The sequence below is a fragment of the Chelonia mydas genome, chromosome 11 (genome assembly GCF_015237465.2).
Source record: "Chelonia mydas isolate rCheMyd1 chromosome 11, rCheMyd1.pri.v2, whole genome shotgun sequence".
Taxonomy (NCBI): Eukaryota; Metazoa; Chordata; order Testudines; family Cheloniidae; genus Chelonia; species Chelonia mydas.
The window spans coordinates 24168348-24191717 of NC_051251.2; positions in this window are offsets into that span (position 1 = coordinate 24168348).

Here is a 23370-nt window from a genome sequence, read left to right on the forward strand (position 1 = left end):
TGATTCCCCATGATGTGCCTTACTTATCCCACGACAACTGGTCACAAATTGCAATGGCCTTCCATATCTGTATGCTTTCTAGCATTAGAATTCCTGTTCTTACTCCTTTTAACTTAAACTGTGCCGCCAAAATGCTGTGAAGAAGACAAAAACCCTCCAGTCCCTGGCCAATTTGGCCCACCAGGAAAAATTCCTTTCTGATCCTGTCATAAATATAAAGGGAAGGGTAACCACCTTTCTGTATACAGTGCTATAAAATCCCTCCTGGCCAGAGGCAAAATCCTTTCACCTGTAAATGGTTAAGAAGCTAAGGTAACCTCTCTGGCACCTGACCCAAAATGACCAATGAGGGGACAAGATACTTTCAAATCTGGAGGGTGGGGGGAAAGGCTTTCCCTTTTTTATGTGTGGTACCTTTGCTAGGAACAGATCAAGGATACAAGCCCTTCAACTCCTGTAAAGTTAGTAAGTGATCTAGCTAGAAAATGTTTTAGGTTTTTCTTTGTTTTGGCTTCTAAATTCGCTGTGCTGGAGAGGATGTGTATTTCTGTTTTTGTGTCTTTTGGTAACTTAAGGTTTTGCCTAGAGGGATTCTCTATGTTTTGAATCTGATTACCCTGTAAAGTATTTACCATCCTGATTTTACAGAGGTGATTATTTTACCTTTTCTTTAAATAAAATTCTTTTTTTAAGAACCTGATTGATTTTTCATTGTTCTTAAGATCCAAGGGTTTGGGTCTGTGCTCACCTGAATCAACTGGTGAGGATATTATTCTCAAGCCTTCCCCAGGAAAGGGGGTGTAGGGCTTGGGGGGATATTTTGGGGAAATATGAACCCCAAGTGGTCCTTTCCCTGTTCTTTGTCTAAAACACTTGGTGGTGGCAGTGTTTTACCTAATCCAAGGGCAAAGACTTTGTGCCTTGGGGAAGTTTTTAACCTAAGCTGGTAGAAATAAGCGTAGGGGGTCTTTCATGTGTGTCCCCACATCTGTACCCTAGAGTTCAGAGTGGGGAAGGAACCTTGACAGATCCCAAAGCAGGTGATAAGTCAGATCCTCAGCATTCTGGAAATGCATCTCAATATACCTCTCCCAGAGGGAAGGAGAGCGGAGCAGCAATAGCAGAAAGATGGCCTCTGGGTATGCAGAGGTGGTTTAAATAGAGGGGAGTCCTACGGGAGCCAATTGGTTCCCCATACCTCTGGTCAGGCAAGGGGAGGCAGAGAAATGCCTCCCCCTCCAACAGGCACACTGCCATGTAAAGTTTGCAGGACAAGGAGGGCCTAGGTTCCAGCACATCTGACCACAAGCACTGTCCCTCCAGGAGTTAGTGAGCTCCATGCCACTCCAACAACCAACCCCTCTGTCCACCCCAGAGACATGTGATGGAGCATTTGCAGTTTTGAGTGTTGGTTTGTGTGAGAAGCACAGCTGACTCCCAACCTGCTCGCTAGGCAACCCATCAAACTCCGTTGAGACGAATGAGCCTCCTCCAAATGGTTGTGCTTCCTGATGGGGCAGAGAGTCTATGGCCTGCTACTTGAGCCTTGCAACAGCACAGTGGTTGCTCAATGTGTACCACACCTGCAGCTGCACTTGCCCTGCTCCAGCCTTCACTCCTGCCTCTCTCCTCCCCTCCCCACCCCCCACTCCAGTCTAGTCCCTTCCTCCCTTCCTGGCAATTATGACTCTGGTTCTGACCTTTGGTTTGGCTTCTCAACCCTGACTCCAGCTTCACCATCTTCCTGGTACATGAGTGCTGGATATATGCTTTCCGCTATTCTGAACTGCCACCACAACCACCAGACAAGGTTCTGCTCCATGCACTAGGTAAGCTGCCCATGCCCCAGAAGCTTAAAGTTTGAAAATCTGGCACTTGTTGACCCTCTTGATTTTCCCTGTATATGCCATCTGGTTAGTTCTAATGCTATTTAAGTGAAGAATTTAGAAAAGAAAGGCATCTCCTCAAAAGAAAATGATGATGTATTATTCAGAGTTAAAAATCCATAAGGGTTAAAAATGAGTGGCTATTTTACTTTAGACTGTACTGTCTTGAAGCCATTTTGATGTGAAATGAGGACAATAGCATAGACAACAGGACTTAATAAAGCAATTAGCTTTGTTAGTGGATATATATATATATATGTGTAAAATATATAATCAAATTAATACTAATTGAAAGAAATTGGGTGATTTTCTTTTAAAACAATTCAGACATTTATTTCATTTTTTTTGCAGTATAATCACGAGGGAAAAAGTAACAAGCATGTTTATTTAGTAAATCCAAATTTAAGTACGTATATCTCTAAAATATGAGTTTACTTGTTTTGTGAGAAATTTCCTTACTGGGAATCTTTCCAAAAACCCTTGAATGTAGCTTGATGGAATTTTCTCAACCGCTGTATTTGTTCCTTCTCCACACCTCTTCCCTAGTGCATAGAAGCACATCTGTCTATTTTCTGCCTTATCAAGCAAACATCTACATCTGTGAGGAAAACTCCACTTCCTTAGCTAAAAACCTGTATCTGATTGTGGCAATAAAGCTCTACTTCCTCAGTTCAAAACGTACATCAGACAAAACCAATTACTTCAAATGACTCATAGCAACAGGCAAAGCAATAGTCATCTTTTTCAAAGTCTTTGAACTTCTACCGCTTCAAAGGTGTACTAAAACGTGGTTATGAGGCGATTGTCTAAAATTGCCAAATTACCAGTTTCCAAGCTTTGACATTTGTTATTTTGAGCAACTAGACAAAGGCAAGCAACTAGCTCACCCACTGAGAGGAAAAGAGCAAAACAAAAAGATATTTCCTAGGTGAGGAGAGTTCTTAATACGATGCATTCTTGAACAAGAAACAGAAAAATACTTGTGCTTTAGTGAATCTAGTGATGTAATTAGGTTATCAAACCATATACAACAATACAAAATGCAAACAATATGACCCAGGGCTACTGAATGACTTTAACGGTCCTTTAATCACAACTTGGGGTCATAGCATTATTAATGGGATACAAAGTTTTTCACCTTTAGGTCAGCAGTCTGAATCTGGCTCAGGTTGGCTGAGACTGAACATTGTTACCATCTGGTAGTAATTGGACAGGTTATGTGAAGTGAAATGAGCTTCTGGGCTCAACCAGCTCTTTTAGAGGATAGGTGACCACAGAAACTGTAACCAGGTTTTGCACTAATCGGCACCCTTATTGGGTCACCTCCGCCAACGATTAATGGTTATGTGGACGTAGGCCTGAACCAGCAAAGCACTTAAGCACATGCGTTACTTTAGGTACATGAGTCCCATTGACTTCAATGGGGCTATGCATGTATTTAAAGTTACATGTGTGCTTTGCTGGATTGGGGCCTTAGCTACGCAACATCCCTGGGCTTAACAGCACCCTGCCCAGACTCAGTGCCTGGGAAGCTGAATCCAAAAAGGTACAGATCCTAATAGCGATGGTCCACTCTGAACAATCAATTTGGAGAAACATGCCTTATCATAGCTATTCTATGGACGGGCTGATTCAGTCTCCAGGGCTGTCAATCTAGCACCTTTTGTAAGACTATATTCACTTGAAAACTCAGTAAATAGCTATTGCATATTGGCACAAAGACTTATAGGTTGTCTTTATGCAATTGCAGTTTTAGCATTACCAGTAATCTTTCAACACAAACCAACCAGTTAAATAAATGACTCCTTTACTAAATGTTACTGCTTGCTTTTTTTTCTTATTAAACCCTTCAGTGTTATTTAGATACTGGGCCAAACTAATGTCAGTAGAGTTGCACCTGCTTACACCACGGCTGAACTTGGAATCAACACATCAGATTTCTGCTTGACTTTACTAGGCCACAGAAGCTTTATCTACCATTTTCTGTGGGTGCCTTTGATCGAGACCGATAAGGGGAGGGAAGAGGCTCCATCCTCACACCTTGTTCCATTTGATTTATGTACGGCAGAAAATAGTCCAATGTAGCCTCTGCTCTTCTTTTGGGGGGATGATTGGGAAGTTAATGTTAAACCCTTTCACGAGGAACAGCTGGTGCAATCTTTGCCACAGAGTATGGTCTTAAACAGTTCACACACAAATGTCTACAGTCATATCACCTCAGGGTCTAATCTTATCAGATCATCATACATGCTGAGCATAGTTGAGCCTGTCAGTATTTGGATAGCATGGGTGATTGAGGATGCACCACTCTTTCCTCTGAGTCCATTTTGAACCAATGCTACAGAATAGTGGGATGGGCACATTTATTTCCAGACCAGGTGTAAAAGCATAGCCCTGGGTAGAGCTGTATGAATTATTCTGATGAATTGTTAATTCAGTTTTCTGTCCGTGAGCAGAGTGTGACCTTCACATATTTATTCATTATTTGAAATATTTTTCAAGTAATTCTCCAGCTGGGGATTGTTCACAAGCAGTTTGTTGTGAGAATTCAATACCTGAAATGCAAGGTGGCTTGGTTAAATTGCATTGGACACAGAGGTCACATGATACATTTTTGTTTCCCGTTTGGAGTAATTCTTTCAAATCAATTTTCTGGTGTAAATACTCATGTTTATTAATTCAACATTTACTTTCCCTGAATGTTTGCTGGTACCTGCTTAAAATCCATTATTTCCATGAAGATCCTTGCCAGTAAGTTACTTAATATGAATATTCACAAGTTCAAAAAGACAGACCTAGTCAAAGCAAATTCACTTTCAAATTCTAGTGAATGTTCACAGTAAATATCTTCCCAGGTTTAGTAATGGCTGCTGCTTTAGCTAGTTAGAAACCCCAGAAGAAATTTGTATGAACACGGTTTTTTTGAATGGGCCCAGCTTACCAAGTGATCCATTTTGCCCTCTATGGCTGCCCAGGCCTTACTCCCAGGCTTTCCTGCATGGGGCTTTCTCTGCTTGGCAGGCCACTCCCAGGCCCTACCTGCCTGAAGCCTTTGGTTTTTGTCTCTTGCTTCCAAACTCCCTGGTATCAGGGTCTTCTTTTAAGAGGCCTTTTTTACTTCCTGCAGTTTCTTGAGCTTTCCACCTTCACTTCAGCTACCTGCTGCCCTTTGTAAGAAATGGCCTGACCCAACCTAGGTGTCCCTCTTTAGTAATCAGGCTTGGCTATCCTCAGGACCTCCAGCCTTAAGGGGCAAGTCCCCTGACACAATTTACATAGGCACTTTTGAAAATCCCACTACGTGACAAAGTGTCTGTCATTGATTTCAATCTGCATCCTTAAGCACCTAAATACCTTTACACAAATGGTCCATTGGCACAACATTAACACTCTCTTCCAGTCTTGTGGAATTTCCTGGTATTCCAAGATTTATTAAAAACAAACATCAGGCCAGAGATCTTCTCAACCAACTTTTTAAGGACTCTTGGATGCAAGTTATCTGAGCCTGCTGATTAAGAAATCATCATTCTCATGTGATATCAGTACATCATCCTGATTCTTTCCAAATACTGAACAAAAATATTTCTTGAACACTTCTGTCTTTTCTGAATCATTATTAACATTTTTACCACCTTCATCTAGTAATGGGTCTATACCATTGCTAGGATTTCTTTTGTTCTTAATATACTTTTAAAACTATTTCCTATTGTCCTTAGCCCTGCCAAATATGGATTTTTCCCTGATTTCTTTGGCTTCCTTTATCAATTTTCTACACTCCATAAGTTCTAATGTATATTGATTGTGATCAATTTCCACTTTTGTTTTCAATTGCAGTACACTATTTTTTTATTTCTAGTTGCTGCCTTCACTTTGCCACTGACTGAGAATGGGCTTTTAGCCAAAGCTGTCCTTTTTCTTGATTGTAGAATCATGGCATTTTGGTTATCTAATAAACTTCTTAAAGTACACAGTTTTGAGAAATTTGTCTGTTTTTGAGTACCAAGTGTATATATTATTGGTTGGGCCTGTCCTCTGTTCACTCAAATTGAATTGTGATCAGGACATGATCAGTGGTCCCTAGGCATAATATCTTTTGTGTTAGACAATTATAATTTTTAGAAACTGAAAGATGTTTTACTACTGGCTTCATGAGACCACCAAATATGTCTCCCAATTTAAAATCTCCCCATAACAACACAATTTTTCTTTTCACATATTATAGACATGTTCTTAAGGCGTGTCTCTTCCTGTTCTCTGGTTTGATATGTTGGTCTGTAACAGACCCTCACTAGTATCCCTACTCAGGCACCGTTAATTACCACTTTGATCTGTATATATTCAAGGTCCTGTGATTCTGAGTTATCAGTAACTCTAAAATAAATATTGCTGTCTTTAATGTAGAGTGAAATCCCTCACCTCTTTTAGACAAGGTATCCTTCCTAAACTGGTTATAATCAGTGATTTTTTTTTAACTATCATCTCACCAGGGTTTAGCAATGCCAATTGTATCATGTTTCTTCTCATCAGTGAGAATTTCAGATTCATCTTGCTTGTTTATTCTTCCAAACGTAGGTACGTAAGCAGCTGGACATTTTCTTCTCTTCATATTTTCTGTCACATGAGTTGTTTGTTCATGACACACAGAATTTAAGTATGTACTGCATTTTCCTCCTCAGCATCCTCCCTTCATGTTGTTAATTTAATGCCTTCTTGGCTTCTCCAAGATTAGCTCTGCCTACTTGTGAGATGCAGGCCATCCCTTTTGTAAGCTCCTTTCCCACTGGCCCGTGGCCTAAACTTCCACAAAACCAAAACTTTCAGCTTCACTTCAGTTGCATAGTCAATGCTTCACCTCCAGTATCTTTTGCCTTCTCTCACCCAGAACTGGAAGGATCTCCAGGAAGTTCACTTGACATTCCCTTTTTTTCAGCTCCCTTCTAAGATACCTGAAGTCTTCTACAATTTGTGAAGTTCCATAGGCATTTGTTTTAACAGGAGATATCACCAGAGGAGACTTACCAGACAACTTTATAATCCCATCCAATCTTGTAGTTCCATCTCTTATTTTCACTTCAGAGAGACAGCACATCATCCTGTCCTTGTGTCCCTTGCTGAATTCTCTGTGAAGATTGCTTGCCTTATAAAGATGAACATCTTGGTAGCTTCTTGCTTCATCCTGGTATTAAAAAGTTGTTTGGTCCCTCAGATTGATTGAAATTAATGTCAGAGTTTGCCTTGGAATTATTTTGAAAGATGTTATGCATAATATATAATTATATAACACAACTGTGCACTGTCTCATTACAACTCTCACTGAAGGGACGGTATCTGAATATTAAGATTACACAAATGCTAGGCAACAAGTAATCTTTAAAGAGCTAGAGCTTCAGCTGGTAGAAATGTGTAACCCTATGTAAGTGAATAGAGCCGTGCTGATTTACACCGGTTGAGGACTGGCCCATGTTGTTACATCCTTTTCTGGATAAGGAAGGGCTTCTCGTCTTTCCACGTACAATCATACAGATAGATCAGTGGTTCTCCACCAGTGGATTATAAACCTGTTGAAGTAGGGTGGGGGGTGTCATGAAAGGAAATTGAAGTGTGTCAAAGTGTTGAAAAAGTGATGACAATTTAAAACAAAGAAAATCTCATTCTTCCATTCTGACATATCATTACTATCCAAGACTAAGTATTCTGTCAACTTCTTAAAGCCCTCCCCCGCCCCTAAATTATTTTACCATCTTTTATAGTAAATATAAGCCAGTTGTGATCTTTTTTACTTTGAATAAGGGTTTGCCAACCTGAAAAGGTTGAAAAACACTCACATAGAGAAGAAATTGTCCATGATGCTTGCATTCCCCTCATCCCAAGACAATGAATGCATACAACTGGATAGAACTGGAGTTCAGGCAAACACTGGTAAGAACTAAATGTATATACCTTAAAGGCTCAGAAGCAGCCAGGATATTTTCAGTCAGTCACTGAACATGTCAGTCTGTTTTCTCTGAGCATGCCCATTGGAGTAACCCATCTCACCATTAGTATGATACACCATCTGCTGCATATTATTAATTTGGGAGGGTGGAATTATTGATTCATGATGGCTAAGTGGTATGGTTTAAGTTTGGAGTGGTTTTAGGAATCACAATTAAATTTTGCAACAATGGGATTGTGTTAACTCAGCAAAGTCCTTTAGAAACTTTGAGACAGCAAGTTGTAAGCAAAATGAAGTTTGATAAGGAGAGAGTCCTCTTGTTATCAGTTTATCTAAAACCATATTTATGGCACTACTATTGAATCAAGAATAACAGTAAAATGAAATTAACATTACATTGTTAAAAGTTATCCATTTTCAAATGTCAACCAAAAATTAAAGGGAGAACTTAACACTTCTAAGTTAAAAACGATGTAAAATTACACAAACAATTCATGGCCTTTTCCGCCATCTTGCTCTAACGTTAAAACATGCAATACATCGTTTTCAAGTGGAGAGATTTAATCTATGTGCAAAACGGAACTTAGATGCACATTCTTTCCTTTTTTCCCTCAGAGGCCTCTCTTTTATTTTCTTTCCAGGTATTGATTGTGAAAGTGATATCACACGAGAAGGTGCATTGATATGGTGCTGAGTAACAGAAAACTGCAAAGAATCCTTACAGTATAATCAAAGCTTCTGTCCAAGCCCCACAGTCTGATGAAATCCAATCAATAGGGACGATTAAATGACACATACAGAGCCATCAATATTAAATACAGTCCATTTCCTGTACAAGAGCAATGCAATATAAAGTGGACAAGATACAACTTGAAAAGGCAGGTTATATACAGTGTTTGTACAGTATTTAAGCAAGGATGAACATTTGGGGCTTCCACCATTTGCATGTTAATCAAAAAGACCAAATAAGTATTTGTAAAACATATTGTGGTGTGAGGGGGGGGGTTACTTAAAAGAACAATCTCTTGCTACACTTTTTGGAGAGGGTTAGGTGAAAGGATGCATCTATGTTGCAGATATATATGCTACATCTTGTGGTTTTCAGAAGTCATCCTACAGTTGCTTCCTTCAGAACTTCCACTGATGTCAGCGTAGAGTAGCGCTTCTCAGACTTCAGCAATCCGAGGACCCCGCTCAGCCCCAGGTCTCACCCCCATTCCATTCCTTCCCCCAAGGCCTCATCCCATCCCACCTCTTCCCACCCCTCACTCACTCCATCCCCCCTCCCTCTGTCACTCACTCTCCCCCACCCTCACTCACTTTCACTAGGCTGGGGCAGGGGATTGGGGTGCTGGAGGGGGGAGCAGGGTGCAGGCTCTGGGAGGGAGTGCAGAGTGTGGGATCTGGGAGGGAGTTTGGGTGCAGGAGGGGGTTCAGGGTGTGGGCTCTTGGAGGGAGTTTGGGTGTGGAGTGCGGGCTCTGGGCTGGGGCAGGGGGTTGGGGTGTGGGAGGGGTGAGGGATGCAGGCTCCGACCAGGTCGCGCTTACCTCAGGTGGCTCCCAAAAGTGACTGGCACATCTCCCTGGCAACTGCTCCTAGGTGGAGGGGCCAGGTGGTCTTCACGCGCTGCCCCTGCCCACAGGCACCGCCTCCGCAGCTCCCATTGGTCTCAGTTCCCAGCCTCCGAGAGCTGCGGAGTCGACACTTGGGGCGGGGGCAGTGTGCGGAGACCCCTTGCATCCCTCCCCCCAGGATCCACAGGGATGTGCCAGATGCTGCTGGGAGTGGCACGGAGCCAGGGCAGGTAGGGAACCTGCCTTACTCCCACTGCACCGCCTGACTTTTAGTGCCTAAAATCTCCCAGTTTGGCTTCAGTAGTCTCTGGGAGACAGAGATGTTCCCCGGCGTGCAGGTGCTGGGAGGGAGTGGGAGAAGTTAGTCAGCGGGGCCCGCGGACCCCAGGAAGTACTCTCAGGGATCCCCAAGCATCCGCGGATCCCAGTTTGAGAAATGCTGGTATAGAGTATTCAGTAGTATTACTGGAACATAGGAACTGCTTTTGCAAATCAGAACAATGGCACGTCTCATTATTATATGATTTGTATTGCCATTGCTCCTAGAAGCCCCAGTCATGGTCCAGGACCTCATTGTGCTAAGTGCTGTACAAATCCAGTATTTTGTCTCCAGCAGTGGGCAGAACCACTTCAGAAGAAGGCATTGGCCATGCATAATGGACAATTATGCAATAACATGCCTGTGGGTGAGGGGTTTTTTTCCTACCCAGACACTTAGACATTTCTGGTGTCCTGAATCATGACTTATATCTTTATCATTTTTATCCTAAGTAATATAGTTGGGAATATTTTCATTGTCCATACAATTAATTCTTATTATTCATTAAATTAGTGGTGCCAGATTGTGCCAGATGCCTCTCAATAAAGCTAAAAGATCAGATCCCTGCCCTGAAAAGCTTTCAGGGTAATTTCAGATATGACACAAAAAGTAGGAGAGGAAGGACAGGGGACACATCAATAAGATTATGCAATTACTTACTGATGGCTAGTACACAGTATAAGAACTGGTAGAAGACTTCATCAGCAAGTATAAGTATCTCAGAAGAAGTGGGTCTTCAGAGGGGGTTTACATGAGTAGAAGATAACTATTTTGCAGATCGGATCAAGAAAGTTTTTTCATGTAGTTTAGAATACAAAATATTGTTACATAATACACTGTACTGTAATGCATACAACATGAAAACAGATGTAATACAAGTATGACCCATAGGAGTTCCAGGAAAAGTGGTTTAATACTACCTACTGGTACCACTCACCTGACCTAGGTCAAGGTAGCTAAAGTTTGTCTTGTATCTATAGTGGCCAATATCCACTGACTCCAGTGTCAGTTACCCTCCTTTGAATACAGTAGCCAGTAAGGTTGCATTCATCTTGATCTCATTTCTCATATCAGATGCACAGATGAGAAATATCTCCTGCAGACAGGAGCAAAGAGGAGATCCACTACAGAGTGCGATCATAAAGGATAGCAATGAGTTAAAAATGTTGATCTCTGTCAAGGTAAGAGATGCAGGAGTATTAAAGACTGAGATGAGAGCAAATGGAATTTCAGAATATTGATTGGTAGTTACTTCTTATTTCTTTCTCTTCTTTAAAATAATTCCTTTTAAACTCTTCTTGAAATCAGTGGGTGAAATCTTGGCCCCACTGAAGTCAAAGGCAAAATTCCCTCTAACTTCAGTGGCAACAGGATTTCTCCAAATGGGACTACTAATATGCTTAAAATTAAACACCTACATATGTGCTTTGCTGGATCAAGCCCTGAGTGCTCAGCACCTTGCAGGACTGAGTCCCTGGTTCTAAATTTTATTTTTGGGATATTTTATAAGCTCTGATAAAAGTTTCATAGCAAAGATCAGCCTGGCAAATGCTTTGCTTTTCATCCATGAAGACAGTTCATGCTCTCTGCCAGGGCACTTTCATAAATATTTGCCCTTGGGACAATAGATCACTTGCCAATGAAAAGATACTTTTCACTCAGAAAAATTGAAAAATTACAACAAAGTGATTGGGTAATTCTCAAAATGGTGTCAAACGTACTGAAGTTTGATGTATTCCAATTAGTTTGGTAGGTTTTCAAGGTACAGAGAAATATCACTTCTTGCAAAGTTTTTATATAGCTAAAGCATTGTGAATCTGTTCCATTGAAGGGGTATACAACTGATAGACACCCCCACCCCCCAGCATTCTCTTGAGAATAAGATTGAATCAGATGTGCATATTGTGGGCTAGTACTAAACATTGGGTCACAAAACACGAAGGCTTCTTGCCTGGTTTGATCTGACATTATTTATACTCACAGTAGATGACTGCAATAAGCCACTTTATGGACAAGAGAAAGAGGCTCAAGTGCAGTACTAGTTGTCAATAGGATTATGAAGTTTATTTTGATTGATCAATAATTAACTGCACCCTTGTGAGATTACAGGCTTGACTAACGGTGGAATTTACTGAACATCCCAAGCTGCCAGGAAGTAGAGTGAAGAAGAAAGCTATAGCAACTCGAACATCTGTCCCCTGTATGCTGACAGAGCTGATAACCAAGATCTCACTCTTTCCTTCACTATCTAAAGTGCAAACAACATAAAGTAGGGATTGGATTGATATGGAATGCTACATAAAATGTTTGCTTATAATTATTTCTAGCACCCTTTTGAAGCTTAGGGATAAAACATTTCTAATTATTCATCAGGCCTTTGGAACTCCTAGGCCTCCATAATAGGGATTTAGCAGAACAACAAATAACATACAGGGATCCAGATGAAAGGAGCAAATTTGAAGGGATTATTACCATAAAAAAGCAAATGACTATTTGATGGAGTTAAAACAATACAGAGAGTCAGACAGGGATAGAGAAATAATGCTAATTGATAAATACATCGCAGCTTAAGCATTAATTTGAGCTATAGCATGGTAGTAAAATGAGTAATACCTGTAATTTTCTTTTTACCAATCGTTATGCTTTTAGCTTTTGAAACAAATATGTACTCAGAAATCTCAAATGTACCTTTCCCTACCAATCTCTCAAATGGTTGTCCTTATTGCATTCGGCAATTCTTTCAAAGGTAGGTTTCAGAGTAACAGCCGTGTTAGTCTGTATTCGCAAAAAGAAAAGGAGTACTTGTGGCACCTTAGAGACTAACCAATTTATTTGAGCATAAGCTTTCGTGAGCTACAGCTCACTTCATCCGATGAAGTGAGCTGTAGCTCACGAAAACTTATGCTCAAATAAATTGGTTAGTCTCTAAGGTGCCACAAGTACTCCTTTTCTTCTTTCAAAGGTAGGATCACAATTTGCCTATTGCCATGGCCATCTTGATGTCAGTTGAAGCTTCCTGCCAACCTCAGAACAGGGGCCAGCACATTGTCCATAAGATTATGATATCTAAGCCCATATTAAACCTCTCTGCTGTTGGAAATTAGGGTTTTGCCTACAGGCCCAGTCCTGTGCTCAGTGAACGGCAAAACTCTCATTGACTTCAGTCTGAGAAGGAGTGAGCTCTAACTGCATTAATTTTTATTAACTGTATTAATTGTTTTATTAAAAGTACAGAAGGGGAAAACTAGGTTCATACAGTATTTGGGAAGTAGTAATTTGAGATATTTAATACACTAATTTAGGGCCTGATCCTACAATTCTTACTCAGACAAAACACCCATTGAAGTCAATGGGAGTTTATACTAAATAAGGACTGCAGGATTTGGACCCATTAGAGGATGGGAAAATAGTGAAGAAGGATCTAAAGTACATTACACAAGCAATCTCCCAACTCTGGTGATACAATTCTGTTACAGACAGCAGTTGCATTATCTGTAGATCACTCCTATTGCACCACTAATTTGCAATAAAAAATAGCATTTGACAGTCCAGCTTTAGAAGGCATGGTGGCTAGAGGAGGGGGGAAAGGAATCAGACTTTCTATATATGCATACCGTATGCCTCCCAGAAATACAAGATTCAGCTGCTACACTGCAGGCTGTGCTCTGTTATACCATACTACATATATACTATTAAGGGCAAAGATCTGCAAAATGAATGATTGGTAACTATTTCAAAATCAGTATTTAAAAGAAAGATGTTCTTTAACAGCTCCATACAGTCAATTAGAGTATTTTCTTTTTCCTCCTTAATGAAAATAAAACTGTTAATATTATAAATTGTAGGCTACATAAATTATATTTTTTTTTAAAAAAAGAGACTGTGTACATAGTGTAGCAGGGGTGTATCTTCTTGCTGAGAGTTGCACTGCTAAAGCCAATTAGAGTAAATCACATTTTATACATATACGTTACCATTTTCTCTGAACTATGATTCCTTGGAGTATTATGCACCAGAGACATCCAAAATCCAGTTTAGATGGGGCACAAAGACACAGCTTGGGATTTACCTGTGCCTTGTCTCACAGGTGACAGCATTAAAGAACAAAATCTACACTTATGTCAGATAAGCACAGGATTCTGTCTCTTAATTCACTTAGAAAGAAAGGATAATTACCTGAACTAAATTTCTGCGCCCTTCTGAAATGGACTCAAGGGACAATCCTGAAGATTAATACCCTAAGCATATAAGATTCAAAAAGAGAGAAAAATATGCATGTATGAAATAGGATGTATTTTCACAACCTGCATCAAAACTGTATCCTGACCTTGGAGTATGAAGTGTCAGGAAATGGTTTCATTGTGCTCTTCAGATGTCAGAGGATTCAAATTTTGAAAATCAAACATTAATATCAGAGGTTGCTGACTTTTATAGAGCTATGGCAGAGATTTCAGTTTTCTTTGAATTGAATGTTTCAGACCAAAACACCGGTGTAGATCTGCATTGCCCATTGAACTAAGCGAAGCCACATCAGTTTATACCAGCTAGGGTTCTCCTCTGTGTTAGCAATATTTTAATTGTTCCTTTGTTCCTGTTTTAGAAATATTAAGAGAATGTTTTATTGTGATTTATTGTGTAATTTGATGCTGCCACTGTTCTAGCAATGGGCATTTTTTTAATGCTAAGCAAATCTGTGGTGTTACTTTAAAAATGAAATGAACCTTGTGTTCATAGTGACAGTCAATAACACTGGAGCGTAATAATCAATTGCTATTTGTAGCAGCAGGACTAGCAGTGGGGGCAGATCAGTGCAAATTACTGTCACTGTTTGCTGTCGTGTAGTGCAGCCAGCCTGTAAAACGTAAGACAAATGATACTATATTCAATGGAACTAGACAGTAGTTAGTCATACCTGTACAATGGCAGAGCGGTTTGTGCTGGCTTCAGATACAACAGGAAAGTGATTATAAATCTACAGAATTGATAGGGAAGGAAAATAAATTAATCCAACAATAAGTTGTTCTACTAAGTTTTAAAGTTAAATGCTTATACTTTTGCTATGGGCTAGAGACTGGAGGATTATAAGTATCTAGGGATCTACAAAAGGGTTAGATAGCTTTTTAGTGAACACCACTGAAGTCTCTGTTGTAGTTTAAACTGATGGCTTGTAAAGATGCGTCTAAACCATGGGGGTCTGCAGTTCAAAACACCTGTTATGATCAATAATAATGCCAAAATGGACTATAATTGCTTATTTTTTCCATAGAAATAGAAGTGTTTGCTACTGCTATAGATCACAGCAATGTAATTTTTTTGTCTGTTTCATTTGAGAAAAAAGATCGTGCCTCTGATCTCAGTGGGGGAGAGAGCTGTTATCTCAGAATTGTGGTCTGGAACCAGCAGGTCAAACAGGTAATTTTAAAGATGGTGCTTTTCAATTCTTTGTGTTTCAGCACCTTCGTTGCTATGAATTAAGTAATTTATTTGGAACCCCTGTGACTACAGACAGATCCAAATAGTGTGTATTGGACAGAGAGCAAATACACTAGCCTTGGACCAAACTACATCATTTTGAAAACAAAGACTTGCAATAGGAATTAATTTACTCCGATGAAATAACATTTGAATAGATGGTTTGGAAGAATTCTTAATGCTTGTGAAAGGTGCCAGACAGGCTGCAAAGTGAAATCTTCTCTTTAACCTTAGAAATCTAGTGCATAGGGAGAAGAAGAGAGAGCTTTCCTATCCACCATGATAATATGCCTCAACCTGGAGAAACATGTCCACACATAAAAGTCCAGTTAAGTCTTCATGCCCATTCCAACGTTGGATTCACTTCTGGATCTGTTGGACAAGCATGACAATTTATTGCCCCCTTTAATAGTAGCTTTTGTGATGTTCATACTTGCCAACTAGGAACTGGACTGAGACCAAGGACTTATTTCACACAGGCCACTGTATACTTGTTAAGAATGAGCTGTCACTATTGATCTGGACCAGAATGGAACCATTGACCTAGAGGTGAAAGCCTCTGAATTTCATTTCCAGTCCTCTGAGCCATGTAATCCTCAGAAATAACACTGACAGCAATAAAAAACAAACAAACAAAACATTAAGCTATACAGAAAGTGAACTTGCCTGATAAGCAGAGTGGCATGCTCACCAGAGCTATGCAAATCCTTTCCCTGTAAACTCCAATACTCCAAAAAGTAGCCTAGTCTGGAGTTCAAGCATCGTCTGTGAATGCAGAGTGTTTCATTAATTAGAAATGTTCTAATGCCGGTGAAACATGGTTCAAATTTGACATGACTTTTTTTTTTTTTTTTTTGCAACATCTGAACAAATCTGAGTGTGTGTGATATGATGCATTCTGAGTTGGCCGTTTGGTGGAAGTCACATGTTTGAAGTTATATGCCATTTCTTTGACTTGATTGGTCGAGCATAGCACATGGGCTCAGGAGAGTCAGGGAAACTATTCTCACTCACCCTTTCTCATGAAGAATCTACATTTAGTGCACACTCTGCCTCTGTATGAGCTGTTACAAAAATCATACAAAGTCTCAGTATCTCTTCTCTCCCCTCACCTATTCTCTGTGCCTTTCAAAGATGCTGGCAGTCTGTGTCATTGTACATTTTCAGCTCCTATATTCCTCCCATTCAGTGCAAACAGCATTACTTAATAATGAGGGGTATTTCTCCTCACCTCAAATCAGAGTAGTTTTACACAGGAAATCAAAGACTTGTTGTCTCCATGTCTATTTCTGGCTGGGAGGGCAGATGGTTTTTTCCAGGGGAAGTGGGGGGAACTTCCACTCTAGGGGTATGTCTACACTACGGAATAAGGTCGAATTTATAGAAGTTGGTTTTTTAGAAATCGGTTTTATATATTCGAGTGTGTGTGTCCCCACAGAAGTGCATTAAGTGCATTAACTCGGCGGAGTGCTTCCACAGTACCGAGGCTAGAGTCGACTTCCGGAGCGTTGCACTGTGGGTAGCTATCCCACAGTTCCCGCAGTCTCCGCTGCCCATTGGAATTCTGGGTTGAGATCCCAATGCCTGATGGGGCTGAAACATTGTCGCGGGTGGTTCTGGGTACATATCGTCAGTCCCCCCTTCCCTCCCTCCCTCCCTCCGTGAAAGCAAGGGCAGACAATCGTTTCGCGCCTTTTTTCCTGAGTTACCTGTGCGGACGCCATACCACCGCAAGCATGGAGCCCGCTCAGGTAACCGTCACCGTATGTCTCCTGGGTGCTGGAAGACGCGGTACGGCATTGCTACACAGTAGCAGCAACCCATTGCCTTCTGGCAGCAGACGGTGCAGTATGACTGTTACCCGTCCTTGTCGTGTCCGAGGTGCTCCTGGCCACGTCGGCTGGGAGCGCCTGGGCAGACATGGGCGCAGGGACTAAATTTTTGGTGACTTGACCAGGTCATTCTCTTTAGTCCTGCAGTCAGTCCTATTGAACCGTCTTATGGTGATCAGGCAGGCAATACGGATTGCTAGCAGTCGTATTGTACCGTCTTCTGCCGGGCAGGCAAGAGATGACGATGGCTAGCAATCGTATTGTACCATCTTCTGCCAGGCAGGCAAGAGATGAGGATGGCTAGCAGTCATATTGCACCATCTTCTGCCAGGCAGGCAAGAGATGAGGATGGCTAGCAGTCGTACTGTACCATCTTCTGCCGAGCAGCCATGAGATGTGGATGGCATGCAGTCCTTCTGCACCGTCTGCTGCCAGCCAAAGATGTAAAAGATAGATGGAGTGGATCAAAACAAGAAATAGACCAGATTTGTTTTGTACTCATTTGCCTCTTCCCCTGTCTAGGGGACTCATTCCTCTAGGTCACACTGCAGTCACTCACAGAGAAGGTGCAGCGAGCTAAATCTAGCCATGTATCAATCAGAGGCTAGGCTAACCTCCTTGTTCCAATAAGAACAGTAACTTAGGTGCACCATTTCTTATTGGAACCCTCCATGAACTCCTGCCTGAACTACTCCTTGATTTAAAGCCACCCCCTTTGTGGATTTTAGCTCCCTGAAGCCAACCCTGTAAGCCGTGTCGTCAGTCGCCCCTCCCTCTGTCAGAGCAACGGCAGGCAATCATTCCGCGCCTTTTTTCTGTGCGGACGCCATACCAAGGCAAGCATGGAGTCCGCTCAGCTCACTTTGGCAATTAGGAGCACATTAAACACCACACGCATTATCCAGCAGTATATGCAGCACCAGAACCTGGCAAAGCGCTACCGGGCGAGGAGGCGACGTCAGCGCGGTCACGTGAGTGATCAGGACATGGACACAGATTTCTCTGAAAGCATGGGCCCTGCCAATGCATGCATCATGGTGCTAATGGGGCAGGTTCATGCTGTGGAACGCCGATTCTGGGCTCGGGAAACAAGCACAGACTGCTGGGACCGCATAGTGTTGCAGGTCTGGGACGATTCCCAGTGGCTGCGAAACTTTCGCATGCGTAAGGGCACTTTCATGGAACTCTGTGACTTGCTTTCCCCTGCCCTGAAGCGCATGAATACCAAGATGAGAGCAGCCCTCACAGTTGAGAAGCGAGTGGCGATAGCCCTGTGGAAGCTTGCAACGCCAGACAGCTACCGGTCAGTTGGGAATCAATTTGGAGTGGGCAAATCTACTGTTGGGGCTGCTGTGATGCAAGTAGCCCACGCAATCAAAGATCTGCTGATATCAAGGGTAGTGACCCTGGGAAATGTGCAGGTCATAGTGGATGGCTTTGCTGCAATGGGATTCCCTAACTGTGGTGGGGCCATAGACGGAACCCATATCCCTATCTTGGCACTGGAGCACCAAGCCAGCGAGTACATAAACCGCAAGGGGTACTTTTCAATAGTGCTGCAAGCTCTGGTGGATCACAAGGGACGTTTCACCAACATCAACGTGGGATGGCCGGGAAAGGTACATGACACTCGCATCTTCAGGAACTCTGGTCTGTTTCAAAAGCTGCAAGAAGGGACTTTATTCCCAGACCAGAAAATAACTGTTGGGGATGTTGAAATGCCTATATGTATCCTTGGGGACCCAGCCTACCCCTTAATGCCATGGCTCATGAAGCCATACACAGGCAGCCTGGACAGTAGTCAGGAGCTGTTCAACTACAGGCTGAGCAAGTGCAGAATGGTGGTAGAATGTGCATTTGGACGTTTAAAGGCGCGCTGGCGCAGTTTACTGACTCGCTTAGACCTCAGCGAAACCAATATTCCCACTGTTATTACTGCTTGCTGTGTGCTCCACAATATCTGTGAGAGTAAGGGGGAGACGTTTATGGCGGGGTGGGAGGTTGAGGCAAATCGCCTGGCTGCTGGTTACGCGCAGCCAGACACCAGGGCGGTTAGAAGAGCACAGGAGGGCGCGGTACGCATCAGAGAGGCTTTGAAAACCAGTTTCATGACTGGCCAGGCTACGGTGTGAAAGTTCTGTTTGTTTCTCCTTGATGAAACCCCCCACCCCTTGGTTCACTCTACTTCCCTGTAAGCTAACCACCCTCTCCTCCTCCCTTCGATCACCGCTTGCAGAGGCAATAAAGTCATTGTTGCTTCACATTCATGCATTCTTCATTCATTCATCACACAAACAGGGGGATGACTACCAAGGTAGCCCAGGAGGGGTGGTGGAGGAGGGAAGGAAAATGCCACACAGCACTTTAAAAGTTTACAACTTTAAAATTTATTGAATGACAGCCTTCTTTTTTGGGGGCAATCCTCTGTGGTGGAGTGGCTGGTTGGCCGGAGGCCCCCCCACCACGTTCTTGGGCGTCTGGGTGTGGAGGCTATGGAAATTGGGGAGGAGGGCGGTTGGTTACACAGGGGCTGTAGTGGCAGTCTGTTCTCCAGCTGCCTTTGCTGCAGCTCAACCATACACTGGAGCATACTGGTTTGGTCCTCCAGCAGCCTCAGCATTGAATCCTGCCTCCTCTCATCACGCTGCCGCCACATTCGAGCTTCAGACCTCTCTTCAGCCCGCCACTTACTCTCTTCAGCCCGCCACCTCTCCTCCCGGTCATTTTGTGCTTTCCTGCAGTCTGACATTATTTGCCTCCACGCATTCGTCTGTGCTCTGTCAGTGTGGGAGGACAGCATCAGCTCGGAGAACATTTCATCTCGAGTGCGTTTTTTTTTCTTTCTAATCTTCACTAGCCTCTGGGAAGGAGAAGATCCTGTGATCATTGAAACACATGCAGTTGGTGGAGAAAAAAAAAAGGGACAGCGGTATTTAAAAAGACACATTTTATAAAACACTGGCTACACTCTTTCAGGGTAAACCTTGCTGTTAACATTACATACATAGCACATGTGCTTTCGTTACAAGGTCGCATTTTGCCTCCCCCCACCGCGTGGCTACCCCCTCAACCCTCCCCCCTCCCTGTGGCTAACAGCGGGGAACATTTCTGTTCCGCCGCAGGCAAACAGCCCAGCAGGAATGGGCTCCTCTGAGTGTCCCCTGAAGAAAAGCACCCTATTTCAACCAGGTGACCATGGATTATATCTCACTCTCCTGAGGATAACACAGAGAGATAAAGAACGGATGTTGCTTGAACGCCAGCAAACATACACTGCAATGCTTTGTTGTACAATGATTCCCGAGTACGTGTTACTGGCCTGGAGTGGTAAAGTGTCCTACCATGAAGGACGCAATAAGTCTGCCCTCCCCAGAAACCTTTTGCAAAGGCTTTGGAGTATATCCAGGAGAGCCGCGAATGCCAGGGCAAAGTAATCCTTTCACATGCTTGCTTTTAGACCATGTATAGTATTTTAAAAGGTACACTCACCGGAGGTCCCTTCTCCGCCTGGCGGGTCCAGGAGGCAGCCTTGGGTGGGTTCGGGGGGTACTGGCTCCAGGTCCAGGGTGAGAAACAGTTCCTGGCTGTCGGGAAAACCGGTTTCTCCGCTTGCTTGCTGTGAGCTATCTACAACCTCCTCCTCCTCCTCATCTTCTTCGTCCCCAAAACCTGCTTCCGTATTGCCTCCATCTCCATTGAAGGAGTCAAACAACACGGCTGGGGTAGTGGTGGCTGAACCCCCTAAAATGGCATGCAGCTCATCATAGAAGCGGCATGTTTGGGGCTCTGACCCGGAGCGGCCGTTCGCCTCTCTGGTTTTCTGGTAGGCTTGCCTCAGCTCCTTCAGTTTCACGCGGCACTGCTTCGGGTCCCTGTTATGGCCTCTGTCCTTCATGCCCTGGGAGATTTTGACAAAGGTTTTGGCATTTCGAAAACTGGAACGGAGTTCTGATAGCACGGATTCCTCTCCCCATACAGCGATCAGATCCCGTACCTCCCGTTCAGTCCATGCTGGAGCTCTTTTGCGATTCTGAGACTCCATCATGGTCACCTCTGCTGATGAGCTCTGCATGGTCACCTGCAGCTTGCCACGCTGGCCAAACAGGAAATGAGATTCAAAAGTTCGCAGTTCTTTTCCTGTCTACCTGGCCAGTGCATCTGAGTTGAGAGTGCTGTCCAGAGCGGTCAAAATGGAGCACTCTGGGATAGCTCCCGGAGGCCAATACCGTCGAATTGTGTCCACAGTACCCCAAATTCGACCCGGCAAGGCCGATTTAAGCGCTAATCCACTTGTCAGGGGTGGAGTAAGGAAATCGATTTTAAGAGCCCTTTAAGTCGAAATAAATGGCTTCATCGTGTGAACAGGTACGGGTTTACATCGATTTAACGCTGCTAAATTCGACCTAAAGTCCTAGTGTAGACCAGGGCTAAGGCAGTTTAACTTAAAAGAGGAATATTTTGATTTGGAGATAAGGGATAAGGAAAATTATGTGGCTTTGCTTCTGGGATTCCAGTAAAAGAAAGATGTTGAAACAAAATGGGATTTTCCTTGGAGAGGTTTGAACTATAGAACTGTCCTCAGGTAAGAGGTGATTGAGAGTTTGCTTTTAATTAAACTGAATAAAGTTAGGTAATTTTTAGAGGGCTGTTGAACTGGAATTACAGCTCTGAGAGAAAGGAAGTGGAAATGTTTTTTGTTTTCCATTTAAATGTCGTCAGAGTAAAAATTTTGTACAGCTCTACTTCATTATTTTGAAGGTTATTAGGGATTTTATTCCAACTGATACATTTAGGTCAACTTCACACAATCTGAATTTAAGGTATAATTTCAATCCCCTTGAAGTCAAGACAGTTTTGCAAGGATTTGAACATCAATGTGAAAATTCCAAAGAATTCAGAAATCCGCTAGCTGGCTTGCAGTATGACAAGTAGCTACCATGCATCTCAGAAAAGCAACACTTAAAACTAAACCATTACACTGTGCATAGTCCAGAGCTGAGAAGCTATCAATGGTTTGATTTGGTTTGGTTTTCCTTTACACAAAACTAAAGGACTCTCTTTAAGAGAGTAATTGACAACAGAATCTAATAGCTAGTCTTCTAATTTGTCATTGGTATAGGGCATTAACACAAAGTAGATGTATAAACTGTAATTTCTTTAAACTGTGCACCATTTCAAAACTCAGCGTTCACCATCCAGGTGCCTGCAGTAACTGTGGCATCTTGCTATAATTAGAATATTGGAATATTATGGATCACAGGAGAGTGCAAACACTGAATTTTAATGGTATCATAGATCAGTGGTTCTCAGCCAGGGGTGCATGTATCCCCGGGGGTACTCAGAGATCTTCTAACGGGTACATCAACTCTTCTAGATATTTGCCTAGTTTTACAACAGGCAACATAAAAAGCACTAGAAAAGTCAGTAAACTAAATTTTCATATAGACAATTACTTGTTGACACTGCTTTATATACTATACACTGAAATGTAAGTACAATATTTATATTCCAGTTGATTTATTTTATAATTATATGGTAAAAATGAGAAAGTAAGCAATTTTTCAGTAATAGTGTGCTGTCACACTTTTGTATTTTTATGTCTGATTTTGTAAGCAAGTAGTTTTTAAGTGAGGTGAAACCTGGGGGTACATAAGACAAATCAGACTCCTGAAAGGGGTACAGTAGTCTGGAAAGGTTGAGACCCACTGTGATAGATTGTGCCCTGTTAACCACAGAAATTGATAGTATTATGAATACTTAGCTCTCATATAGCGCTTTTTCAAGTAAATCTCAAAGTGCTTTATAATGTAGGTTATTATAAATGTTATTCCCATTGAACATGAAGGGAAACTAAGGCACTGTGAACTGATGTGCCCACAGTCATCCAGAAAGCCAGTGCCAGGAATAGAAACCACATCTCCTTAATCCCAGGCCAGTGCCTTGGCCATCACACCATGCTGCCTTCCTGAGGAAAATGACAGTATTTTGTTAGTTTATTTTAAAGAAAGGGGATTGTGTGAAAGAAATAGAGATCATTATAACTTTTTCTTGAGCTTCTCTCATAGTTTGGTGAGGAAATAGTAGACTGTGACCTTTCTTGTGTAATCTGATTATCTGTATGTATGTAACACATAATAATGCTCTTACAGTTATTTTAAAATACAAATGATGTATTGTAATTAGCCCCAAAAGGGTCAAATGGAATAAAAAAATCACCTGAGATCAAACACTCTTGCTATTATAATGTTACAGCATGTAATTCAATATATCTATTTAGTTATCGACATTCTGCATTATTAATGGCTTTTAAAAGGGTACTGCTGTCTTCTAACTCCACGACAGGTGGAGGCC